The following is a 13,978-nucleotide window of genomic DNA, read 5'->3' on the forward strand; positions in this document are numbered from 1 at the left end:
CTTCAGGGAAGGAAATTTGGTGCTTACTTAGTATGGCCTTTGTGTGACTCCAAAGTGATTGACTCCTCACTGTCCTCTGAAGCCACTTATGAAGCTACTCAGCCTCTGTAGAGTTGAAGCTGAAAATGTGTTGCTGGAAAAGCACAGCAGGCCAGGCAGCATCCAAGGAGCAGGAGAATCGACGTTTCGGGCATGAGCCCTGAAGATTCTCCTGCTCCTTGGATGCTGCCTGACCTGCTGCGCTTTTCCAGCAACACATTTTCAGCTCTGATCTCCAGCATCTGCAGTCCTCACTTTCTCCACTGCAGAGTTGAAGTCATACTCAAGGAATTGTAGCTTTCAGACCATGTCCCAGAGAGCACCACCATCACCATATCTGGGTATGTCCTGTCCCATTGGCAGGAAAGGCCCAGCAGTGTTGGCAGGACAGTGGTACACCGTCAGGATGGAATTGTCCTGGGAGCCCTCAATATTGACTCCAGACCAGATGAAGTTCAAATAAACAAGGGAGACTTCTGCTTAGTACCACCTCCCCTCCCCCCACCTCTGTCTGTTGAATCAGTAAACCTCCATCTTAACCACCACTTAGAGGAAGCACTGAGGGTGACAAAGGCACAGAATGCTCTCTGGGTGGGGTCTCTCAGAACATCACTGCAAAAGGTAACAGTTTATCATTTGTAACAATCTTTACCCGGAAGATCCATCTCACCTTTCTCTGGACGTCCTCAGCATCACTTTAATCTTTAGCCCATTCGATTCACATAATATCAAAATGTTGAAGACAGTGTATACTTGAAATGCTATGGGCCCTGACAACATTCAGCCAACAGTAACAAAGACATGTGTTCCAAATCATAATGTGCGCCTAGCCAAGCTGTTTCAGCACAGGTATAACACTGGTATCTACCTGACATTGTGGAAAGTTGTCAGATATATCTTGTCTACAAAAAGCAGGAAAACTCCAACCAATCCAATCACGGCCCTATCAATTGGGATATACTCTCTGCTGGAAAAGCACAAAGGTCAGGCAGCATCAGAGAAGCAGGGGAATCGATGTTTCAGGCATAAGCCCCTCATTTTTCTGCTCTTCAGATGCTGCTTTACCTGCTGTGCTTATCCAGTACTACACTCTCGGCTGTGATCTCCAGCGTCTGCAGTCCTCATTTTCTCCTTAACTCTCTGCTGGCACATGGGAAAATGGTTGCGGTTGTTGGAAGCTAGTCATCTCAGCTCCGGGACATCTCAGTAGGTGTTCCTCCAAGCCAGCCACCCTCAGCTGCTTCATCAATGACCTTCCCTCCATCATAAGCTCATGCTGAGGTTTGCTGATGATGGCACAATATTCAGCGTCATTCTCGACTCCTCAGGTATTGAAGCTGCTCATGAGGCTTGGGCTCTTAAGTGGTAACTAACCTTCGCATCACACAAATGCCAGGAAATGACCATCTCCAACAAGACTGAATCTAACCCGCTTCCCTTGACATTCAATGGCATCATCATAATCGCTGCATGCTACCATCAGCATCTTGGGAGTTACCATTAACCATAAATGGAACTGGATTAACCACAAAAATACCATGGATACAAGAGGAGGTCACAAGCTGGGAATTCTGTGATAAGTAACTCACCTTCTGTGTCTCCAAAACCTGTCCACCATCAGACACAAGGAAGGGATTTAGTGGAATACCCTCCACTTGCCTAGATCAGTGCAGTTCAAGTCGTTCAATACCACTTGATTGATAACTGCTCTACCTCCTTCAACTTTCACTCTATTCTCCACAGTTGCATTGTGCCAGAAAAAGCACTGCAGCAACGCACTCAGCCTCCTTAGACAACACCCTCCAAACCCACAACCACTTCCATCTAGAAGGACAAAGGCAGCAGACAAATGAGAACAGCACCACCTTTAAGTTGCCCTTGTTGCAGCTGCAACACAGTGTTTAACTCTTATATCTAGCAAAGACACTGTGAGTTGATTTTTAATGATAATAAATGATGCTATTTATTTATTGAACACAGTTAGTACTAACAACAAAATACACTATAAAGTGACAATTTACCCGATAAACCTAATCACCTACCTTGTAATTTAACTTAACTCTGGATTATCATATACCATTACACTACATCTACCATTACACTACATCTTGGCCTTGATTCACGTGGCAATGATGATCTCGTCTTCTTTTCCCGCTGGTCCCAGGGGTATCTTCTCTTCACAGTGGTTGGTCTCAACTTACTGCTCCTGAGGGTGGTGTTTCGGCGATTCTTATACTTAGCAGTTGTTCCAGTTATTTTGGAAGGGTCTTTAATGTCCTCCAATAGATCGATCAGGGCTTGATCATCCTGATTGATTGGACCCAACCAGGCACTGACATGTAGATGGTAAGGTGGTCCTTATGCATTCATTTCTGGAGGTGTTAAGTGCATATAGGTCAGGTAGCCCTCTTCAAATAAGGCTGCAAAGTGCCCCTGTGTCTGATAAACAACTCAAGATTCCGATTGTCCTGGGAATGACATTCAGGTTGATTCTAATTTAAAGATTTGAGTATATATTGTATTGTTTGCAGCTGCTCGGTCAATTACATACTGTCTGTCTGTAGCTGCCGTCTCTCTGGATTCTCCAGCATGTTTATTACCATAGTCACTTTGGTCAAGGATTGTCTCAATTTCCCAGCATGCCTCAGTTATTTTCCATGTTTCATAAATCCGTCATAAATTCATCATTTTGAGCGGCCCATCCAGCCACACGCTATAAGGCCCTCAGCATCCTGACTAGGAAATACATCTCTGCTCCTTCAGCGTTGCTGGGTCAAGATCCTGTGAATCATGTGCACTGCAATGGTTCATAAAGGCTTCTCACTACCATGCTGTCCAAGTAGAGAGATGGGTAATAAATGCTGACCCTGCCAACGATACCCTCAACCTGTGAATGAATATAAAAAAAAGAAACTCTCTCCTCATGCTGTCCCAACACTGCACCCATGTCTTAGTACTTGCAGTGTGTAACTCCTTGGGAAACTGGGGTTGAGCTAAAAGATCAAATCTCATTCATTGAAGGAATGAGCTTGAGGAGCTGAATGGTCTGCCTATTCCCTGGCATTGGAAAGAAGCTACTGGAGAAAGAACACACACATTTTAAAACAGTATCACTGTTTGCAAACAATAAACTTTTCTCAATTGGCTAGAGAGGTTTATGTTTATAACATGAAAGAGGGAATTCCTTTTAGAATCAGTGACACAAATCCCATCATTGGTGCTGCCGTTTTCATTGGTTCCTCTGCTTGGAGGCTTCTAACCCAGAGCTACTTGCTCAGTGATGGGGGCACTACCCACTGCACCACAGGGACTGCAGTGTGGTGGATTGCAGTGTGATGGATTGCAGTGTGATGGATTGCAGTGTGATGGATTGCAGTGTGATGGACTGCAGTGTGGTGGATTGCAGTGTGATGGACTGTAGTGTGATGGATTGTAGTGTGATGGATTGCAGTGTGATGTATTGCAGTTTGATGGATTGCAGTTTGATGGATTGCAGTGTGATGGATTGCAGTGTGATGGATTGCTGTTTGATGGACTGTAGTGTGTTGGATTGTAGTGTGATGGATTGCAGTGTGATGGATTGCAGTGTGATGGACTGTAGTGTGATGGACTGTAGTGTGATGGATTGCAGTGTGATGGACTGTAGTGTGATGGACTGTAGTGTGATGGATTGCAGTGTGATAGATTGCAGTGTGATGGATTGCAGTTTGATGGACTGTAGTGTGTTGGATTGCAGTGTGATGGATTGCAGTGTGATGGATTGCAGTGTGATGGACTGTAGTGTGATGGACTGTAGTGTGATGGATTGCAGTGTGATAGATTGCAGTGTGATGGATTCCAGTTTGATGGACTGTAGTGTGTTGGATTGCAGTGTGATGGATTGCAGTGTGATGGATTGCAGTGTGGTGGATTGCAGTGTGATGGATTGCAGTGTGATGGATTGCAGTTTGATGGATTGCAGTGTGATGGATTGCAGTGTGTTGGATTGCAGTGTGATGGATTGCAGTGTCTTGGATTGCAGTGTGATGGATTGCAGTGTGATGGATTGCATTTTGATGGATTGCAGTGTGATGGATTGCAGTGTGATGGATTGCAGTGTGTTGGATTGTAGGAGGTGGCTGGTGACCGCTTTCTGAGGCAATTTGGGAGAGACTATAATTGTCAAGAACACCCACAACTCATGAAAGAATTTAAGGTAATTTACACATTAGTTTGCACATCCTGACATGCTCAGTAGAGCTATTAAAACTGGGGCATAACTGCAGGCTCACTTCTTTTCTTGGTTGACTGAAAAACTGACTGTTACAAGAATGAACATTTTTCCTGAACCTGCCCTAGAGTATGGTTCAGTTTGTGAACTTATCCTCTCAGTGAGAACACCGTGACTTAGAGTCATTGAATCCATAGAGATGTACAGCATGGTCCAACCCAATCATGCCGACCAGATATCCCAACCCAATCTAGTCCCACCTGCCAGCACATGGTTCATATCCTTCTAAACCCTTCCTATTCATATACCCATTCAAATGCCCTTTAAATGCTGCAATGTACCAGCCTCCATCACTTCCTCTGGCAGCTCATTCCATACACGTACCACCCTCTGTGAGAAAAAGCTGCCCCTTAGGTCTCTTTTATATCTTTCTCCTCTCACCCTAAACCTATGCCGTCTAGTTCTGGACTCCCCCACCCCAGGGAAAAGATTTTCTCTATTTATCCTATCTATGCCCCTCATAATTTTGTAAACCTCTATAAGGTTACCCTCAGCCTCCAACGCTCCAGGGAAAACAGCCCCAGCCTGTTCAGCCTCTCCCTACAGCTCATATCCTCCAACCCTGGCAACATCCTTGTAAATCTTTTCTGAACCCTTTCAAGTTTCAAAACATCCTTCCGAGAGGAAGGAGACCAGAAATGCACACAATATTTCAACAATGTGCTGTACAGCCACAACATGACCTCTCAACTCCTGTACTCAGTGCTCTGATTGATAAAGGAAAGCATACCAAACGCCTTCTTCACTATCCTATCTACCTGCGACTCCACTTTCAAGGAGCTATGAACCTACACTCCAAGGTCCCTTTGTTCAGTAACACTCCCTAGGACCTTACCATTAAGTGTCTAAGTCCTGCTAATATCTGCTTTGCCAAAATGCAGCACCTCGCACTTATCTAAATTAAACTAGGTCTGCCACTTGAAGACCTGGCCTGATTCCTATCCCAGACTGCATTACAGTGCCCTTGCATCTGTTGTTAAGCTAAAGCCTTTCCCTCTCTGTTCAGGTGAACATCGAGGCACTATCTGAGGAAGATATCGAGTCTGTAGAGAAACAGATATATACGACTGGTACAGAAATCATGAGAAGCTGGTAGTCAAACGCAAAAAAAATCCAAAAGGCGAACGAAATGTTTTGTTTCCATCAATAGAGCTGGAATACAAAAGGAAGAAGTTAATCTGCCGATCTGTCGTTTACTTATTTCCAGGATCTCCATAAGTTTGGTTCATGTGTATGGGCAAAGTGCTGCAGTGGTTTGCCATTGCCTCTAGGATGACAGACCAGGAGACTTTCTGACTTTGACCACTGACTATAAGCCCGATTGGAATGATTCACTGGCTGATAACCTGTTTTGCCCACATTATGAATGGAAAATCACACACCACCAGGTTGATAGTCCAACAGCTTTCTTTGGAAGCCCTCGCTTTCAGAGTGCTGCTCCTTCAGGTAGCTGTGGAGCAGGACCATAAGACACAGAATTTATCGCAAAAGTCTACAATGTAATACAACTGAAATGATATATTGAACAGACCTAGATTGCTGTTAAGTCTTTCATCTTTTAGGGTGGGTTGCAGGTTTCAGTTCATTAATATGTAAACCCCAGAACTTCTTTTTTATTCACATTGTCAAGATAATGTAAGATTTTATTTTTAAAAAGGTGACAGCTCAGACAATGCGTTAAAGGTCTAGATTAGAGTGGTGCTGGAAAAGCACAGCAGGTCAGGCAGCATCTGAGGAGCAGGAAAATTGGCGTTTCTGGCAAAAGCCCTTCATCAGGAATGGAGGCACGGTGCCTCCAGGGTGCAAAGATAAATGGGGGGGGGGGACTGGTGCTGGGGAGAAGGTAGCAAAGAGTACAATAGGTGGATGGGGGTGGGGATGGAGGTGATAGGTCAGAGAGGAGGGTGGAGTGGATAGGTGGAAAGGAAGATAGGCAGGTTGGACAGGTCCTGAGATGGTGCTGAGCTGGAAGGTTGGAACTGTGGTAAGGTGGGGGGGTAGGGGAAATGAGGAAACTGGTGAAGCCCACATTGATGCCCTGGGGTTGAAGGGTTCTGAGGCGGAAGATGAGGTGTTCTTCCTCCAGGCGTCTGGTGGTGAGGGAGCGGTGGTGAAGGAAGCCCAGGACCTGCATGTCCTGGGCAGAGTGGGAGGGGGAGTTGAAATGTTGGGCCATAGGCTGGTGGAGTTGATTGGTGCAGGTGTCCCAGAGATGTTCCCTAAAGCGCTCTGTGAGGAGGCATCCAGTCTCCCCAATGTAGAGGAGACCGCATTGGGAGCAACGGATACAATAAATGACATTGGTGGATGTGCAGATGAAACTTTGATGGATGTGAAAAGCTCCTTTGGGGCCTTGGATAGAGGTGAGGGAGGAGGTTTGGGCGCAGGTTTTGTAATACTGCAGTGGCAGGGGAAGGTGCCAGGACGGGAGGGTGGGTTGTTAGGGTGTGTGGACCTGACCAGGTAGTCATGGAGGGAACTGTCTTTGCGAAAAGCGGAAAGGGTTGGGGAGGGAAATATATCCCCGTTTGGAGGTGGTGGAAATGTCGGCGGATGATGTGGTTTATGCAAAGGGTGGTAGGGTGGAAGGTGAGGACCGGGGGTGTTCTGTCCTTGTTGCGGTTGGAGGGGTGGGGTCTGAGGGCGGAGGTGCGGGATGTGGACGAGGTGTATTGGAGGGCATCTTTAACCATGTGGGAAGGGAAATTGCGGTCTCTAAAGAAGGAGGCCATCTGGTGTGTTCTGTGGTGGAACTGGTCCTCCTGGGAGCAGATACGGCAAAGACAAAGGAATTGGGAATACGGGATGGCATTTTTGCAGGAGGTAGGGTGGGAAGAGGTGTAATCCAGGTAGCTGTGGGAGTCGGTGGGTTTGTAAAAAATGTCAGTGTTAAGTGGATCATCACTAATGGAGATGGAGAGGTCCAGGAAGGGGAGGGAAGTGTCAGAGATGGTCAAGGTGAATTTAAGGTCAGGGTGGAATGTGTTGGTGAAGTTGATGAACTACTCAACCTCCTTGTGAGAGCATGAGGTGGCGCTGATGCAGTCATCAACATAGCGGAGGAAGAGGTGGGGAGTGGTGCCAGTGTAACTACAGAAGATGGACTATTCTATGTAGCCGACAAAGAGACACTGGTCTGGAGGAAGTGGGAGGATTCGAAGGAAAAATTGTTAAGGGTGAGGACCAGTTCAGCAAAACGAATAAGAGAGTCAGTGGAAGGGTACTTGTTGGGGACATCGGGAGAGGAAGAAACGCAGGGCTTGGAGGCCATGGTCATGGCGGATGGAGGTGTAGAGGGATTGGATGTCCATGGTGAAGATGAGGCATTGGGGGCCGGGGAAATGGAAGTCTTGGAGGAAGTGGAGGGCGTGAGTGTTGTCTCGAACGTATGTGGGGAGTTCCTGGACTAGAGGGGATTGGACAGTATAGAGTTGGTGGAGATGAGTTCAGTGGGGCAGGAGCATGCTGAGACAATGGGTCAGCCGGGGTGGTCAGGCTTGTGGATCTTGGGAAGGAGGTAGAACCGGGCAGTGCGGGGTTCCCGGACTACAAGGTTGGAAGCTGTGGGTGGGAGATCTCCTGAGGTGATGAGGTTCTGTATACTAAGACCCGGGAGACACTACCACAGCACCACAAGAATCCGCTTCTGCTGTGGAATATGTAAAAACACCCCTGTCAGTCAGCCGTGGAGTGAGTCATGTGACAATTTACGACCGTGATGTGAGGAATGTACTGATAATCAAGACCCACTATTCCATCAGTCATACCAGTTTTTTAATCCAAACTACCATAAGCATTTTATTCAGTTTTCTGGCAGCCTGGAGCCCCAGTGTATATTGTGCTACTGACCTCACTCTTTGTTTTACTTGCCCCTGTCACCCTACCAGCTCACCCACCTGACACCCCACCCCAGTACCCCCAACATCTCATCGAAAAGGCATCCTACCCCCAGCACCATACCCAGAAGTTGAACACCAGTCTGCACCATGTGTAACAAGTGTTGTGCTGGGATGAGAAACTAATCAGCTATACTAGTGATTGGCACCACTATAGCATCTCAATGAACTCATCCCATGTCAAGCCAAGGTTTAATCAAATCAGAGTAGAATTCCAGCTACCTGTGAAATGTCAGTTTAATGCTGGATAAAGTAACTTTTTTCAGCACAACCTTCTTTCATTCCTCTTCATGACCATTCACTCACTGGAGATATGATGTCACAGTAGTTGTGTGATCAAGTTTCTAATCTAGAGTCTTGAATTACTGCTTTGAAGAGTTTCCCACATCTTATGACATAGAAAAGGGAGTCTCATAAATAGAATCTTACAGAAGGTGAAGACAAGAAGTACAGATACAAAACAAAGAGGAAAGAGACACTGCTGAATTTTTCAGGGATTCATTACAGTGTGAGAGACAGACTGTTGTAAAGAACAGATGTATCAGTATTAAAGAGTGAAAGCCTGGTGAATGTTTTAGATGTTGCTTCGTTGGCAGACATTGCTTCATCTTGGCACTGCATGCCTATTTCATTAGTAAAGGTATGTTCTCCAGTGGTTGAGACAAATCTTTCATTACCGGTGCATTCAAAATCTCCAATCATATTGGTGGATATTGCATTTGAACCACATGGATCTGTCTTACACTCGTCAATATCTGGAATACAAAATAACCATGAATCTCCCTGGCCACCTTTATGTACTGATCATCTGCTGGAAGCTTCCGTCTAAACTTTTGCTTGATCTCTGTCTCCCTGTTTCATGGATAGTGTGACTTTCCCTCCAAGAGATCGTTTTACCTCATAGAGTCAGAGTCATGGAGATGTACAGCATGGAAAGAGACCCTTCGGTCCAACCTGTCCATGCTGACCAGATATTCCAATCCAATCTAGTCCCACCTGCCAGTAGCTGGCCCATATTCCCCTCAAACCCTTTCTATTAATATACACATCCAAATGCCTTTTACATGTTGCAATTGCACAACCCTCCACCACTTCCTCTGGCACCTCATTCCATACACATACCACCCTCTGCATGAAAACGTTGCCCCTTAGGTCTCTTTTATATCTTCCCCCTCTCACCCTAAACCCATGCCCTCTAGTTCTGGACCTCCCGACCTCAGGGAAAAGACTTTGTCTATTTACCCTATCCATACCCCTCATGACTTTGTAAACCTCTATAAGGTCATCCCTCCGCTTCCAATGCTCAACAGAAAACAGTCCCAGCCTGTTCACCCTCTCCCTATAGCTTAAATCTTCCACCCCGGCAACATCCTTGTAAATCTTTTCTGAACCCTTTCGCGTTTCTCAACATCTTTCTGATAGAAAGGAGACCAGAATTGCACGCAGTATTCCAACTGTGGCCTCACCAATGCCCTGTACAGCCACAACATGACCTACCAACTCCTGTACTCAATACTCTGACCAATAAAAGAAAGCATACCAAACGCCTTCTTCACTACCTGCGACTCCACTTTCAAGGAGCTTTGAACCTGCACTCCAAGGTTTCTTTGTTCAGCAACACCTTCCAGGAACTTTACGATTAAGAGTATATAAGTCCTGCTAAGATTCTCTTTCCCAAAATACAGCACCTTGCATTTATCTGCATTAAACTTCATTTGCCACTTCTCAGCCCATTGGCTCATCTGAACAAGATCCTGTTGTAATCTGAGGTAACCTATTTCGCTGTCCACTACCCCTCCAATTTTGGTGTCATCTGCAAACTTACTAATTATGCCTCTTATGCTCGCATCCAAATAATTTATATAAATGACAAAAAGAAGTGGACCCAGCACTGATCCTTGTGGCTTCTACCTATGAACCAGTTCTGTATTCAAATTTACCTGATGCAGAAATCTTATTATCTCTCATACCAAAAATAAAATTGGTACTGATGTTGTGGTATTGAAGAACCCATCACACATTTATTACAACTAACTGTTGTGTGGAAACATTACATTCCTCAGACACAGGATTGTCTGGGCCAAAACTATGCTGTTTCCTTATTGCAGGGAAGAATGTCATGCATCATATGACCAATGGTAAGTGGCATTTTGAGATCTTCATACCATCAGGTAAAATGCTATGATGCAGTGATGATGTCATAAGCATTTCTCTGAATGTTCTCTTGACTGGTTAAACACATCACAGCAGTAGCTCAATTTGGAGAGAACAAAAACTCAGAATTTGAACACCGGTCTACACCATGAGCAGCAAGTGTTCTAAAACTCCAAACCAGTGACTCTGTAACATCATAGCAGCTCAATGAATTCAACCAATGTCAAGCCATAGATTAATCGGATCAAATAGTATGTTAGCTGCACGTGAAATGTCAAATTAATGCTGGATTCAGTCATTATTTTTGAGTATTATGTCCATTTGACTCCCTTCATGACCATTCACTGACTGGAGATACCATGTCACAATGGTTATGCTACCAAGTTTATAATCCAGAGTCTTGAATTAATGCTCTGAAGATGTGAGTTTCCTTCATGTTGCTAAACAGAAAAGGGAGTCTCATAAATGAGAATCTTACAGAAGTTGTAGCAAGTCAGGATGTATTAGTACAAAAAAAAGAAGAAAGAGCCACAGCCCACTTATTCCGGTGTGTGAGATCCAGCTGTTGTAAAGACAGATCGATCAGTATTAAAAAGGGAAAGTCTGGCGAAAGCTCAGATGTTGCTTCACAAGCAGAGTAGTCTTTACCTTGGCACTGCGTGACAGCTTTATCAGTAAAGGTATGTTCTCCAGTAGTTGAGACAAATCCTTCGTTACAGATGCACACAAAATGGCCAAATGTGTTGGTGCATGTTGTATTTGAACCACACGGGTCTGTCTCACACTCGTCAATATCTGGAATACAAAATAACCATGAATGTCGCTGACCAGCTCCATGTACTGATCACCTGCTGTAAGCTTCTGTCTAAACCTTTGCTTGATCTCTGTCTCCCTGTGTCATGGATGGTGTGAGTTTCCCTCTAAGAGATTGTTTTTCCTGATACAGAAATCTTGTTATCTCCCATACCAAAAAAAAAATTGACACTGATGTTGTGGTGTTGAAGAATCCATCACACATTTATTACAACTAACTGTTGTGTGGAAACATTACATTCCTCAGACACAGGACTGTCTGGGCCAAATTTATGCTGCTCCCTTATTGCAGGGAAGAATGGTTCTAATAGAGTGTCATACATCAAATGACCTATGGTAAGAGGTGCTTGAGATCTTTATACCATCAGATAAAATGCTGTAATGCAGTGATGATATCATATGCATTTCTCTGAAGGTTTTCCTAACTGGTAAAACAGATCACAGCAGTAGCTCAATTTTAAGAGAATGAAAACTCAGAAGTTGAACACCGGTCTACACCATGAGCAGCATGTGTTGTGCTGGGTTGAGATACTAAAACTCCAAACCAGTGACTCTGTAACATCATAGCAGCTCAATGAATTCAACCAATGTCAAACAAAGGATTAATCAGATCAAAATAGTATGCTAACCACCCATGAGATGTCAAATTAATGCTGGATGAAGTCATTATTTTTGAGTATTATGTCCATTTGACTTCCCGTCATGACCATTCACTGACTGGAGATACCATGTCACAATGGTTATGTTACCAAGTTTATTATCAGAGTCTTGAATTAATCCTCTGAAGATATGAGTTTCCTTCATGTTGCTAAATAGAAAAGGGAGTCCCATAAATGAGAATCTTACAGAAGTTGTAGCAAGTCAGGAAGTATAGTTACAAAACAAAGGAGAAGGAGCCACAGCCCACTCATTACGGGGTGAGATCCAGCTGTTGTAAAGAACAGATCTATCAGTATTTAAAAATGAAAGTCTGGCGAATGTTTCAGGCATTGCTTCACAAGCAGAATAGTCTTTACCTTGGCACTGTGTGACAGTTTTATCAGTAAACGTATGTTCTCCAGTAGTTGAGACAAATCCTTCATTACAGATGCACACAAAATGGCCAAATTTGTTGGTGCATGTTGCATTTGAACCACATGGGTCTGTCTCACACTCGTCAATATCTGGAATAGAAAATAACCATGAATCTCCCTGGCCATCTTCATGTACTGATCATCTGCTACAAGCTTCTGTCTAAACCCTTGTTTAATCTCTGTCTCCCTGTGTCATGGATGGTGTAATTTTCTCTCAAGAGATTGTTTTACCTGATGCAGAAATCTTGTTATCTCCCAGAGCAGAAAAAAACGACTTGCTGTGGATTTGAAGAATGCAACTAACATTTGTTACAACTAACTATTATGTGCAAATATTGCACACCGCCCTGTGTAGTGTCGTGTTGGGATGAGATACTAATGCGCTAAACCAATGATTCTGTCACATTATAACAGCTCAATGAAAACATCCAATGTCAAGTTAAGGATTAATCAGATGAAAATAGTGTGCTAACTACCTGTGAAATGTCAAATTAATGCTGGCTTAAATAATTATTTTTCAATATTACATTCATACCATGTCATAGTGTTTTATGTTACCAAGTTAATAATTCAGTGTTGAATTAATGCTCTGAAGGTATGAGTTTGCCACATGTTTTGATATAGAAAAAGTAGTCTCAAAGATGAGAATGTTATAGAAGGTGAAGACAATCAGGAAGTGTGAATACAAAACAAAGAAGACAGAACCACAGCTCAACTATTCTGGAATTCATTCCAATGTAAGGTTGTTGCAAGGAACAGGTAAAAGCAATGACTGCAGATGCTGGAAACCAGATTCTGGATTAGAGCGATGCTGGAAAAGCACAGCAGTTCAGACAGCATCCAAGGAGCAGGAAAATCGACGTTTCGGGCAAAAGGTCTTCATCAGGAATAGAGGCAGAGTACCTGAAGGGTGGAGAGAGAAATGACAGGAGAGTTGGGGTGGGGAGAAAGTAGCATAGAGTACAATAGGTGAGTGGGGGTGGGGATGAAGGTGATAGGTCAGAGGGGAGGGTGGGGGAAGGTAGCAAAGAGTACAATGGGTGGCTAGGGGCGGGAATGAAGGTGATAGGTCAGAGAGGAGGGTGGAGTGGATAGGTGGAAAGGAAGATAGGCAGGTAGGACAGGTCATGGGGATAGTGCTGAGCTGGAAGTTTGGAGTTGGGGTGAGGTGGGGGTAAGGGAAATGAGGAAGCTGTTGAAGTCCACATTGATGCCCTGGGGTTGAAGTGTTCCGAGGTGGAAGATGAGGCGTTCTTCCTCCAGGCGTCGGGTGGTGAGGGAGCGGCGGTGAAGGAGGCTCAGGACCTCCATGTCCTCGGCAGAGTGGGAGGGGGAGTTGAAATGTTGGGCCATAGGCTGGTGGAGTTGATTGGTGCAGGTGTCCCAGAGATGTTCCCTAAAGCGCTCTGCTAGGAGGCATCCAGTCTCCCCAATGTAGAGGAGACCGCATTGGGAGCAACGGATACAATAAATGACATTGGTGGATGTGCAGATGAAACTTTGATGGATGTGAAAAGCTCCTTTGGGGCCTTGGATAGAGGTGAGGGAGGAGGTTTGGGCGCAGGTTTTGTAATACTGCAGTGGCAGGGCAAGGTGCCAGGACGGGAGGGTGGGTTGTTAGGGTGTGTGGACCTGACCAGGTAGTCATGGAGGGAACTGTCTTTGCGAAAAGCGGAAAGGGTTGGGGAGGGAAATATATCCCTGTTGGTGGGGTCCGTTTGGAGGTGGTGGAA

At 44.8% G+C, this 13,978-nt stretch overlaps 1 protein-coding gene across 1 annotated transcript in view; it reads right to left on the reverse strand.

Moving 5' to 3' along the window:
• The window catches only part of LOC140468104 (uncharacterized), a 66,574-nt gene that overhangs the window by 26,405 nt on the left and 26,191 nt on the right, over positions 1-13,978 (reverse strand). The gene's annotated exons all lie outside the window — the stretch shown is intronic.

The sequence above is a fragment of the Chiloscyllium punctatum genome, chromosome 46 (assembly GCF_047496795.1).
Source record: "Chiloscyllium punctatum isolate Juve2018m chromosome 46, sChiPun1.3, whole genome shotgun sequence".
Lineage (NCBI taxonomy): Eukaryota > Metazoa > Chordata > Chondrichthyes > Orectolobiformes > Hemiscylliidae > Chiloscyllium > Chiloscyllium punctatum.